Raw genomic sequence first — 11911 nt, 5'->3', positions numbered from 1 at the left:
GCTTAGTCTTTGTGACCAGTCTGGTCGTGCTAAGCTAAGCTAAGCTAACCTGTGGATGGGGGCGGCTTGTAACTGCCTCTTGTTTTGTCCTCCCTCCCCCTCCTTTTCTCCACAGCATGTGGGGTGCAGACAAACAGAGTGCGGAGATGGTTAACTGCATCTCAGTTTTGCCGCTAACCTGAGGTGAATGACATGTTAGCTTGTAGCTGCTACGCAGCCTGTTACCTGTTAGCACACAGTGATGAGCCAGAGGAGTCCCACACAGTTTCATCATTTCTTTTCTCTGCATTTCTATGTTGTTGTTTCTTCTCTGTGTCTGTGCTCTGCTGCTCCTTCAGTTTTATCCGTTTACTCGTGTGCCTGTAAGAACCTGCAGCCAGCGAGCGCCGCCATCTGAAGCTCTTTGGAGGCGTCATGAACAAAGAGGCAGACGCTGCAGTGTGACAGCTCGGTGCCTCGCTCGCTCCTCCAATAAAAGAAGTCTCTGGATGCTGTGCCGCACAAACATGCTAACTGCATTAAAGTTTCACTTTGGCAGCCTGAGACGCTCCAGTGAGCAAAAAGAAAGATTGAGACTCTTAATGTCATCACTCAGTTTGATCAGAAGGTAACGGGTCTGGACTGAAACACTGACTCATATTTACAGAAAGGTTTCACAGTCCACTAAATGGATCTTGATCTAAAGCCAACAGGACTAAGCTAAAGATCTTGATCCGCTCTCCTCTCTGACAGAATTTCTTCACGCCTGTGATGATGTCACACTTGTAGAAAAACAACCTGAGCCTGTCGGGGACAAACTTGGGACACACTTTGATGTTTTTGGCTGAAACCATCCCAATCTTTCTCCGTCTGTTGTTCACACTCAGACCGGGTTTAAAAATACTAGAGCTCCTCTTTAACATCTCGCAGCCCTCTGACTCGTGATGGCGATCTGCTCAGAATCATCTCGCTGTGACTCGACCCTCTGCGTGGAGTTTTACAAAGCGTGTCAGACCGCTTCTCCTGCAGACGAGGAGAAAAGATCAGATCAGATAAGAAGAGATGAGTAATGGCGTTGATGTGTTTCAGTTTGTGAGGCTGAAAGATGAGAACAGGCTGTTTGTTATCGTAGAGAACAGCTGGGACGCCACAGGGTCGCCTCGTAAACGTTCACCAATGGTCGTCCAGATCGTCTGAAATCTTTCGGCAAACAGAGCGAGAGCAGCGAGGAGAGTCAGGCGTTAAAAAGTATCCAAGAGCGTTTTCTTGAGACACACACTCTCCTGGTCATGTGACCAGGGCGACGGACTGACCCTGAAACAATCCTCACAGGGGGAGGCGTTCAAAGACGGGAGGAGGCGGGGCCACAGGAGGCGGGGCATGATTATGATTGAAATCAGCTACCAACTGTTTTAACCTCTAAATCAGAGCCAGGTGGGCGGCGGCCCCGTGTCAACCTGACTTTTTCCAGGTGGTAAGTTCTGACTGTGCGCTCGGGGTGTCTGCATGAAGCGTTTATGCTCCTCCGTCCTGTCTCCATGACAACAGTCTGTTGAAACGTCCGCTGTATGACCAACACTGCTCCGTTACTTTTTACTGCTATATTTGAGTTTATTTCCTGATCAGACACGGAGCGAGGAGGACGAGGGTCATACGGGGAATATCTTATTTTTATGTATTGGGCTTCTCCTCCCGGATAAGCGGGCTGTATTTGGCTCCTCCCTCCCTGAGTAAGCAGGCTGTATTTGGCTCCTCCTCCTGAGTAAACAGGCTGTATTTGGCTCCTCCTCCCTGAGTAAGCGGGCTGTATTTGGCTCTCCTCCCTGAGTAAGCAGGCTGGTATTTGGCTCCTCCTCCCTGAGTAAGCGGGCTGTATTTGGCTCCTCCTCCCTGAGTAAACAGGCTGTATTTGGCTCCTCCTCCCTGAGTAAGCGGGCTGTATTGGCTCCTCCTCCCTGAGTAAACAGGCTGTATTTGGCTCCTCCTCCCTGATAAGCGGGCTGTACTTGGCTCCTCCTCCTGAGTAAGCAGGCTGTATTTGGCTCCTCCTCCCTGAGTAAGCGGGCTGTATTTGGCTCCTCCTCCCTGAGTAAGCGGGCTGTATTTGGCTCCTCCTCCCTGAGTAAGCAGGCTGTATTTGGCTCCTCCTCCCTGAGTAAGCGGGCTGGTATTTGGCTCCTCCTCCCTGAGTAAACAGGCTGTATTTGGCTCCTCCTCCTGAGTAAGCGGGCTGTATTTGGCTCCTCCTCCCTGAGTAACAGGCTGTATTTGGCTCCTCCTCCCTGATAAGCGGGCTGTACTTGGCTCCTCCCCCCTGAGTAAGCAGGCTGTATTTGCTCCTCCCTCCCTGAGTAAGCAGGCTGTATTTGGCTCCTCCTCCTGAGTAAACAGGCCGTATTTGGCTCCTCCTCCCTGATAAGCAGGCTGTATTTGGCTCCTCCTCCCTGAGTAAACAGGCTGTATTTGGCTCCTCCTCCTGAGTAAGCGGGCTGTATTTGGCTCCTCCTCCCTGAGTAAACAGGCTGTATTTGGCTCCTCCTCCCTGATAAGCGGGCTGTACTTGGCTCCTCCCCCCTGAGTAAGCAGGCTGTATTTGGCTCCTCCTCCTGATAAGCAGGCTGTATTTGGCTCCTCCTCCCAGATAAGCGGGCTGTACTTGGCTCCTCCTCCCTGAGTAAGCGGCTGTATTTGGCTCCTCCTCCCTGAGTAAGCGGGCTGTATTTGGCTCCTCCCTCCCTGAGTAAACAGGCCGTATTTGGCTCCTCCTCCCTGAGTAAGCGGGCTGTATTTGGCTCCTCCCTCCCTGAGTAAACAGGCCGTATTTGGCTCCTCCTCCCTGAGTAAGCGGGCTGTATTTGGCTCCTCCTCCCTGAGTAAGCGGGCTGTATTTGGCTCCTCCTCCCTGAGTAAACAGGCCGTATTTGGCTCCTCCTCCCTGAGTAAGCGGGCTGTACTTGGCTCCTCCTCCCTGAGTAAACAGGCGTATTTGGCTCCTCCTCCCTGAGTAAGCGGGCTGTATTTGGCTCCTCCTCCCTGAGTAAGCGGGCTGTATTTGGCTCCTCCTCCCTGAGTAAGCGGGCTGTATTTGGCTCCTCCCTGAGTAAGCAGGCTGTATTTGGCTCCTCCTCCCTGAGTAAACAGGCCGTATTTGGCTCCTCCTCCCTGAGTAAGCGGGCTGTACTTGGCTCCTCTCCCTGAGTAAGCGGGCTGTGTTTGGCTCCTCCTCCCTGAGTAAGCAGGCTGTATTTGGCTCTCCTCCCTGAGTAAGCGGGCTGTATTTGGCTCCTCCCTCCCTGAGTAAACAGGCCGTATTTGGCTCCTCCTCCCTGAGTAAGCGGGCTGTACTTGGCTCCTCCTCCTGAGTAAGCGGGCTGTGTTTGGCTCCTCCTCCCTGAGTAAGCAGGCTGTATTTGGCTCCTCCTCCCTGAGTAAGCGGGCTGTACTTGCTCCTCCTCCCTGAGTAAGCGGGCTGTGTTTGGCTCCTCCCTCAGGTGGACAGCGAGCAGCAGCCAGGTGTCCTGAGCTATGTGGGATCAGGATGACAGAATCTGTGAAAACAAGCAGCACAGAAATGTGGGAATCTTTCCCAGCACAACAAACTGTTCTCCCTTTCAGAGGAGAGAATTGTGTTGGACAGCACGGGCAGACGTGAGCGCCCAGACTGTTCCGGTTTGGTTTTTTGGTTTTAATCACGGCGAGCAAACAAGCTCCTCCAATCAAGCCGTGAGTGACGCTTTGGCTCCGAGCCCCGGCTTGGCTGTCGACCACACTTCTCCTCTCCACGGGCTCGATGAGGAAACGCTTTCTGTCATCTCGCCCTCTCCTCTTCTTAATCAATCCTCTTCTTCTGCTTCCGTCCTATTTTCCGCTCTTGTGTCAGTTTAATTCGGCGAGCACCTGTTGACTCTCCTCCTCCTCCTCCAATCTAAATGTAAATATCCCCCCTGAAGCCCCTCCCCCTGCAGAGCCTCGCTGTCAGCTGCTGTTTATATAGAAACTGTTTCTTCTGCGGTGAATCGGTGTGTTATCTGCAGACACCGCCACCAACACGTTGAGAAATGGCGCCTGCTTCACTTCACCTCCGTCGTTCTGCATCCAGCAGAGAGGCTGAAACGTGTTAGTGGTTCACTTTCTGCCCGTCGCTCTCACCGCTTTCTTCTTGTTGTTTTTCACACAGAAGCACTTTATGTCTCTCCCTCCCTCCCTCTCTCTCTCTCTCTCTCTCTCTCTCTCCCTCCTTCTTCCCCCTCTCCCTCTCTCTCTCTCTCTCTCTCTCTCTCTCCCTCTCCCTCCTTCTTCCCCTCCCTCCCTCTCTCTCTCTCTCTCTCTCTCCTTCTTCCTCTCTCCCTCTCTCTCTCTCTCTCTCTCCCTCCTTCTTCCCCCTCTCCTCCCTCTCTCTCTCTCTCTCTCTCTCTCTCCCTCCTTCTTCCCCCTCTCCCTCTCTCTCTCTCTCTCTCTCTCTCCCTCTCCCTCCTTCTTCCCTCCCTCCCTCTCTCTCTCTCTCTCTCTCTCCTTCTTCCCTCTCTCCCTCTCTCTCTCTCTCTCTCTCCCTCCTTCTTCCCCCTCTCCTCCCTCTCTCTCTCTCTCTCTCTCTCTCTCCCTCCTTCTTCCCTCCCTCCCTCTCTCTCTCTCTCTCTCTCTCTCTCCTTCTTCCCTCTCTCCCTCTCTCTCTCTCTCTCTCTCCCCTCTGTCTGTCTCTCTCTCTCTCTCTCCCGTCTGTCTCTCTCTCTCTCTCTCTCTCTCTGTCTCTCTCTCTCTCCCCTCTGTTTCTCTCTTTCTCCCCTCTGTCTCTCTCTCCCGTCTGTCTCTCTCTCTCTCTCTCCCTCTCTCTCCCCTCTGTCTCTCTCTCCCTCTCTCTTCCTCTCTCTCTCTCTCTCTCTCTCTCTCCTCTCTCCCCTCTGTCTCTCTTTCTCTCTCTCTCTCCCTCTCCCTCTGTCTCTCTTTCTCTCTCCCCCTCTGTCTCTCTCTCTCTCCCCCCTCTCTTTCTCCTCTGTCTCTCTCTCTCTCCCTCTCTCCTCTGTCTCTCTCTCTCTCTCTCTCTCTCTCCCCTCTGTCTCTCTTTCTCTCTCTCTCTCTCTCTGTCTCTCTCTCTCTCCCTCTTCCCTCTCTCTCTCTCTCTCTCTCTCTCCCTCTCTCTCTCTCTCCCAGGTATCTGAACTGCTCACATGTCCCAGTGTTTGTCAGTTTGCAGGGTGTGATGTAGGGTCAGACCCATGAGAGGCTTCATTAGGCCTCCTGCTACCTGGACCTCAATGATCCAGTTTGGTCTGGTATCAGACATGTAGACCGTGTAGGGGGATCAGAGTGACACCATATTACCATGTGTATAACAGGCTCCGCCCCTCTGTGTCTCTCTCCTCTAAACATGCTTGGTCTCTCTCTCTCTCCACCCTCCACAGCTTGGCCTCTCAGTCCAACTTGCTCTTTGGCAGGGAGGACGGCCTCTGCTGGTACGATAACCTCGACGCCTCAGCCTATCAGCATGCTGCTTTCCCAAATGATCTGCTGCACGGAGGAACAGTTTCTGTTCCTGTAACGATGACACACACCACGTTACAGGAAGCAGGAAGTTAAACCTCCACTAGTGTAGACATGGCATATCAGCAAACAGTTTCAGCTTCGTTCATTAGAAAAAGTTTCTCAGTGTGAAGTTTGAGCGGCAAGCGGCGAGCAGTTCGTCGGTCCTCCGAGGAGCAGAAAGTTTTGGGAAACACGGCTGAGCCTCATCGTCACTGTGTCTGTCTGCTTCTGGCTGTGCTCGCCGTGTTGTTAGCGCTCCCAGGTAGTCGTGCTGTTCTCGCCTTCATCACTGTCATAGGCTCGCTGACTTGCCGTTTTCACCCGCCTTAGCAACATCACCTCTGTGGCACGCCATCCATCTACCTGCGCAGGCTGTGTGTGTGTGTCTGTGTCTCTGTGTGTGTTGGGGGAGCATTTGTATGTGAGGCAGCCGAGTGCACGACTTTAAGTGTGTGAAGACAGCGAGCACGTTGGAGTGCTGCAGACGCAGAGCGCCTGGAGGAGCGCTCTCTTGAACGCCGCTCTCAGTCTGCCGGTAATTGAGGGAATATTAGCGATACAGCTCTGCAGATGGCTCACGATATGACATATTAGAACACACCCGAGGGGCCGAACGCAGTAATTGGGAGCTTCAAATTCAGATCGACCATGTCAGGCCGGGGGAGGCAGAGAGAAAAGACAAGCGCTATCCAAAAAAAGTCCTGTCGACGGCGTCAAAGAAGAGGGCGCCACTGTGCAGCGTCAACAGCCGGTGTCAGCCTCAGTGACAGGTTAGAGTCGGGCTCCAGCCAGCCGAGGAGGAGGGGGAGGGGGAGGAAGAGGAAGAGGAGGCAGAGCAGGAGCAGGAGGAAGAGGAGGAGGAGGTTTAGGACTGATCAAACAGTCGGGGCAGGTAGACGCGCTCGGAGAGACGGGGGTGTTTCAAATCAGGAATTTGTCCTAAGCATACTAATGTTTGGTTGTCAGAGCTGTGACTGCTGTCGAACGAGAATGTTCAGAAATAGTGAGAACGGAAAATCCAGATGCTGCTGGTCGCTGAATGAATCAATGTCAGACAGACGAGAGCACTGGAAGAACGAACTCACCAATCATCTGATGGAGAGCGCTGTGATGACGCACTCTCAACCCAACGCCACGACTTCCACAGCTGCTCCATGGAGGTCAAGGGTTTTCAATCTTCATTTTTCACAGAATGAACTTTAAACACTTTACAAACTGAACTATAAACTCCCCTAGAGACGGAGCAGATAGATGAGCAGACGATCAGACAAAAGTAGAACAAGGACCTCAGATCAGGTCCATGTTGTAGAGAAAAGGTTACCCCTAGTGTTTAAAATGGGTACTGCAGTCTAAATTCTAAACATTGTAGAGAGCTGTCTCCCCCCCCGCCCCCCTCCTCTCTAGAGTCGATGCTCACGCAGGTTGTCATGTGGTGGACACTGAAGCTTCAGTGTTTAGCCAGCTCTGCATCGGTCTGTAAACCTTTCTGCGCTCTGGTTTCGGCGTTGCAGCCTCTAACCGACCCGGCGTGCAGGATGTTTGGACTGCATGGCGACTGGCCTGTGATTCACGTGGTCGTCTCTGTCGTGTGTGTCTGTGATGCTCCACATTGCTGCTGACTGTTGGCTGTCTGTGTCAGCGAGCTTATCCTGTTCTCAGATCAGTTCAGATCATCTTCCACGCTATTGGCTCGACTGTGTGTGTCATCGCTGTGCAGCGTCCAATGTAATGAAAGATAACAACTTTAATCATGTTCTTTGAGTTTGTCTCACTCCTCTTCTTCCCCTTTGTCCTCCTTCCATCTTCTTTCCTCTCTCTCTCTCTCTCTCTCTCTCTCTCCCTCTCTCTTTGTCCCTGCAGGCCGGTGGGTCACATACCTCAGGGCCCCGCGCTGACCGTCAACACAAACCAAAACATCAACATCAAGTCTGAACCCATCTCACCAAACCGTGACCGCAGCACACCCATCTCCACCTGCGGCGGGTGGCGGCGTTGGCTTGGGAGGTGGAGGTCAGATTCAGCTCCAGGGACAAGGTCTGGTGACGCTCGCCTACCCGGGTACCCTGCGCCTGGAAACTGTAGGTCAAGGCCGCTCGCCAGTTGACTCGCTGAGCAGCAACGGCAGCTCGTACGAAGGCAGCGACCGGGACGACGGCGCCCAGGGACGGGGCGGAGGTCAGGACTTCCAGCACCATGGCGGTGCCGGAGCCCAGCAGCCCACCATGGTCCTAGTGCGGCCCTCCTCGGCCGAGCCCCAAGACCAAGACGGGACCAACGTGAAGAGGATTAGACTGGACACCTGGGTGACATGAAGAGACAGACGGAGGGTGGAGATGCCCCCATCAGCCCTGATGCCCTTGACCCCCCTTCCCTTTGCACACACTCTCACACACACACACACACACACACACACACACACACACACACACACACACACACACACACACACACACACACACACACTCACACTCACACACACACATATTTATGTATACCTGCCATTTGTCCACACAGGAAGCAGCGTCCTCACACACATTCAGACATGCATGCTACAACATGTTGCACGTTGGGACACTGACATGCACTCGTGTGTGTGAACACGCACTCATATTTAGACTCTTAACACACAAACCCACACAGGGGCGGAGCCACTGAACCAGGGATTACTCATTGAGACTCTAACCATGTTGGACTGAATGAAGAAGTCAAAACAAACATTTATTCACTTGGACCTGTTTTTTTTTTTCCCACCCCACAAAGTATCCCAGCATGCCCTGCTTCGGGTCGTGCTGACTGTCAGACAGGCGTGCTCTCCACCAATCCAGCGCCATCAAAGGGTCTGCAGCTTATCGACTTTGGCATGACTGACCGCGGTCGTCTTGATGTCGCTGTGACAGTCAGGCTTTTTTTGACCTCCGGTCTCGACTGTTCAGAGTTTGGATTTCAGATTTGAAATTAAAGACACTAAAGAAGAAGAAGAAGAAGCCGCCTCCCTCCCCGAGTCGAGCCAATGGACACGTCAACAGGTGGGCGCTTTAGTCCTGAACGAGACTGACCCCCCACCACCCCCACCCCCCGGGTCTTTAGTGAACCCAGAGCATGCAGACTAGCTGCCACACGAGGAGGTAAAGACTGCTTTCCTTTGAATCAGGGACGAGCTGCAACAGCTCAAGAACACATGACGTAGATTCTCCTAGTTTCACCCACATCCTGTGTGTGTGTGTGTGTGTGTGTGTGTGTGTGTGTGTGTGTGTGTGTGTGTCTGTGTGTGTGTGTGTGTGTGTGTGTGTGTGTGTGTATGTGTGTGTGTGTGTGTGTGTGTGTGTGTGTATTCAGGTTACCTCAGCTGGTTGTTTTTTAAGAGTCATTTGGGACAGGTGTTCACTTTGGCTCCTCCTTCTTGAACACACCTGCATTGCACACACACAGCTCTCGTGTTGAGGAGTCTGGCGGCGAGGTCAGTGAGGTATCGTGTATATAAGCAATCTGTAACCTTTGTGGCTTTAGTGTGACGGGGACGTGGCGTTTACGAGTTTATATTGACGCAGCTTCAGGCCGTAGCAGACGTCAGGGATTGTATATATGAAGAATATACTCGGCAGGATTTCCCTCCAACAAACAGAAACAAGCAAACCGCTGACTCAGAGGATCGCTCTCTTTCAAAACAAATGATTTAAATGTACATAACATGTAATATGTAGAGCGGCCACAGAGGGCGCTGTAGAGGCAGGAAGGGAAGACGTAGCCGTGGTGACTCGGACTGTTTTATGAGTGAGCGGTGGTTTGGATTCTGATGGAGCGCACTTTACCTTCACCCCGATCCATGACCTTCACCCTGACCCCCGATCCATGACCTTCACCCTGACCCCTGACCCCCGATCCATGACCTTCACCCCGACCCTGACCCCTTCACACACACACACACACACACACACACATACAGACACACACACCGGTAAGACCTATAAACTTATATTATTTATTGAATTCCCTTTTTTTCTTTCATTTGAATTTAAATTAAAGTCGTTTCTTCTGAAGTGAGATGATCGTTAAACATCACTTATAAAACCTTTTACAGCGTGTTTGTATTTATTTATATTTTAATATTTAAATTTAAAAAACGAGTTATGACCGCAGGAAGTGACTCTTTGATTTTAGCGTGTTTTTAGCGTGTAGCTCGTTGTTCTGATCAAACGTCCTGGTTTTACGCCTCTGAGTGCGTTTCAGTGCGGAACGCAGAAAACGTTCAGGACGACTCACGGAGAGCGAGGGGGGGGGGGTGACTACGAGGGGGATGGGCGAGCAAGCAGCGAGTTAGTTTGTCACGATCTGCTGAAAACTTCAACTAAAACCAAGAATAATCTTTAGAGTTTCCTGTTTCCTGTTCGCTGCGTCAGACTCGTCCGTCACCTCCGCGTCGCCGCCTGCAGGGGGCGCTGTGAGGGGCGTGTGTGAACAATCAGATCAGGAGGATTTCTGTGGCGAACCTCCCTGAAATCTTCTCGACATGTTTAGCGAAGATGTCCGATGATGACTTGAGCTCGTCGTGACAGATGTTTCTCTCGGCGCCGTTTGTTCTCTTAACGTCTGTGAGAACGTCAGTCACGAACAGATCAGAGGGTCTGCGTTCCCCCCCCCCCCCCCCTCGTTATAAGATGAAGGTGAAATAAAGTGAAGGATGGCGTTCCCGTATCAAAGTGGCAAACGGCGCTTTAAGGGATTAGCGTGCACATTTCGAGGAACATTGTGGTCAGGAGTACAACTTCCTGTTTTTATTTCTTCCTGAAAGCACTCTCCGAACTTCAGCTCGTTAAAAGCTTTCGGGGGCCGAGTTTGGACGCCGCTAAGCTGAAGGTTTCACAGCGAGTCCTGATCTCTTAATGACGACCACCAAATCCAACGCCGACTCCTCGGGTTTATAACCACATCCTGTTTGTCACGCTCAGGACCTCCAAACGCCGCTCTAACCCCCGTCGCTCACTCACAGATTAATCTACACACACACACACACACACACACACACAGACAGACACACACACTCACACACACACGCTCACAAACAGACACACACACACACACACTCATAAACAGACACACACACACACACACACACACACACACACACACACACACACACACACACACACACACACACACACACACACAGAGACACACACACACACACACACACACACACACAGAGACACACACACACTCACACACACACACACACACACACACACACACACACACACACACACACACACACAGACAGACACACACACTCACACACACACGCTCACAAACAGACACACACACACACACACTCATAAACAGACACACACACACACACACACACACACACACACACACACACACACACACACACACACACACACACACACACACACACAGAGACACACACACACTCACACACACACACACACACACACACACACACACACACACACACACACACACATCCCTGTTTACTCCGTCCAGAGCGTCAAAGCCAAACTGACAACACGTCAAATCATGTCGGGGTCGTTTCCATCCCTCTCCGTCTGTCACTCACTCACTCACTCTCGCTCGCTCGCCCGCTCTGTGACTCGTCTAAGGGTCGTTGTCGATGTTTTCTGAGCGCGAGGCGGAGTGAGCGTTGAACACTTTGACTGTTAAGACTGTTTCTCCCCAAGCTTTGAACAAAAAGAAAAACAGCTGCGAGGTTTGAAAACTTAAATGACTAAATGGCGTCTTCTGCGTGCGCACTCACCTTGGCGCGACACTAGGGGGCGCTGTAATCACCCGACGGAAAGACAATCGTGACGAGGAAGAGTTGTGAGAGAAGAGCTGCTGGTGTGTCCACGTCTCACTTCGTTACTTCGTGCTGGTGACAGTCTGATTTTATCGTGATATTATTATGGTTATTATTCTCGCCATCATCACCGCCGTTATGATGGCGTAGAAATCTGCGTTTCTTTTGTGTAGGTTAGACATTTTGTTTTATTTTGAATTTTATTTTATGATATTAAGATATTCTATAAATATATTTTTTTGTTCGTTTTGGGATTTTTTTCATTTTTCTTTTCAATAAAGAGTGTTGAACTAATGTTGCACGATTTCTATGACACAAAGCCATAGACCTGTAAACAACCGGACGGCGTGCCGCCTCCTCCTCCCGTTGACCACGATGAATATATCCGTGACGAGCGATGACATGTTCAGAATCTGTGCCGTGGAGATCGACTGGAAGAGGCGCCGTGTCGACTCGAGCTGCTGCAAAACAAAAACACGTTCCAGATCAAAAAAGATCAGCTGAGACGCTGTAAAGGTTAACCTTCCTAAAAGGTCAAAGGTCGCTTACAGATTCTTGTGTCGGTTTGAAGAAGACATGGAAAGTCTTTACTCTGAT

The 11911-nt window shown here is 51.5% G+C and overlaps 1 long non-coding RNA gene across 1 annotated transcript in view; it reads left to right on the top strand.

The window, feature by feature from the left end:
• The first annotated feature begins 8 nt into the window (after window positions 1-8).
• Window positions 9-11911, top strand: part of LOC110001189 (uncharacterized) — a 12658-nt gene continuing 755 nt past the window's right edge. The window contains exons 1-3 of the long non-coding RNA XR_010666755.1: window positions 9-183; window positions 5379-5429; window positions 7360-11911. The exon at window positions 7360-11911 is cut by the window's right edge and continues 755 nt beyond it. This is a non-coding gene — a long non-coding RNA (uncharacterized lncRNA). The remainder of the gene's footprint in view (window positions 184-5378; window positions 5430-7359) is intronic.

Source organism: Labrus bergylta, chromosome 8 (assembly GCF_963930695.1).
Source record: "Labrus bergylta chromosome 8, fLabBer1.1, whole genome shotgun sequence".
NCBI lineage: Eukaryota > Metazoa > Chordata > Actinopteri > Labriformes > Labridae > Labrus > Labrus bergylta.
The sequence above is the reverse complement of the archived record's forward strand: the minus strand, read 5'-3'. Positions and strand labels throughout refer to the sequence as shown.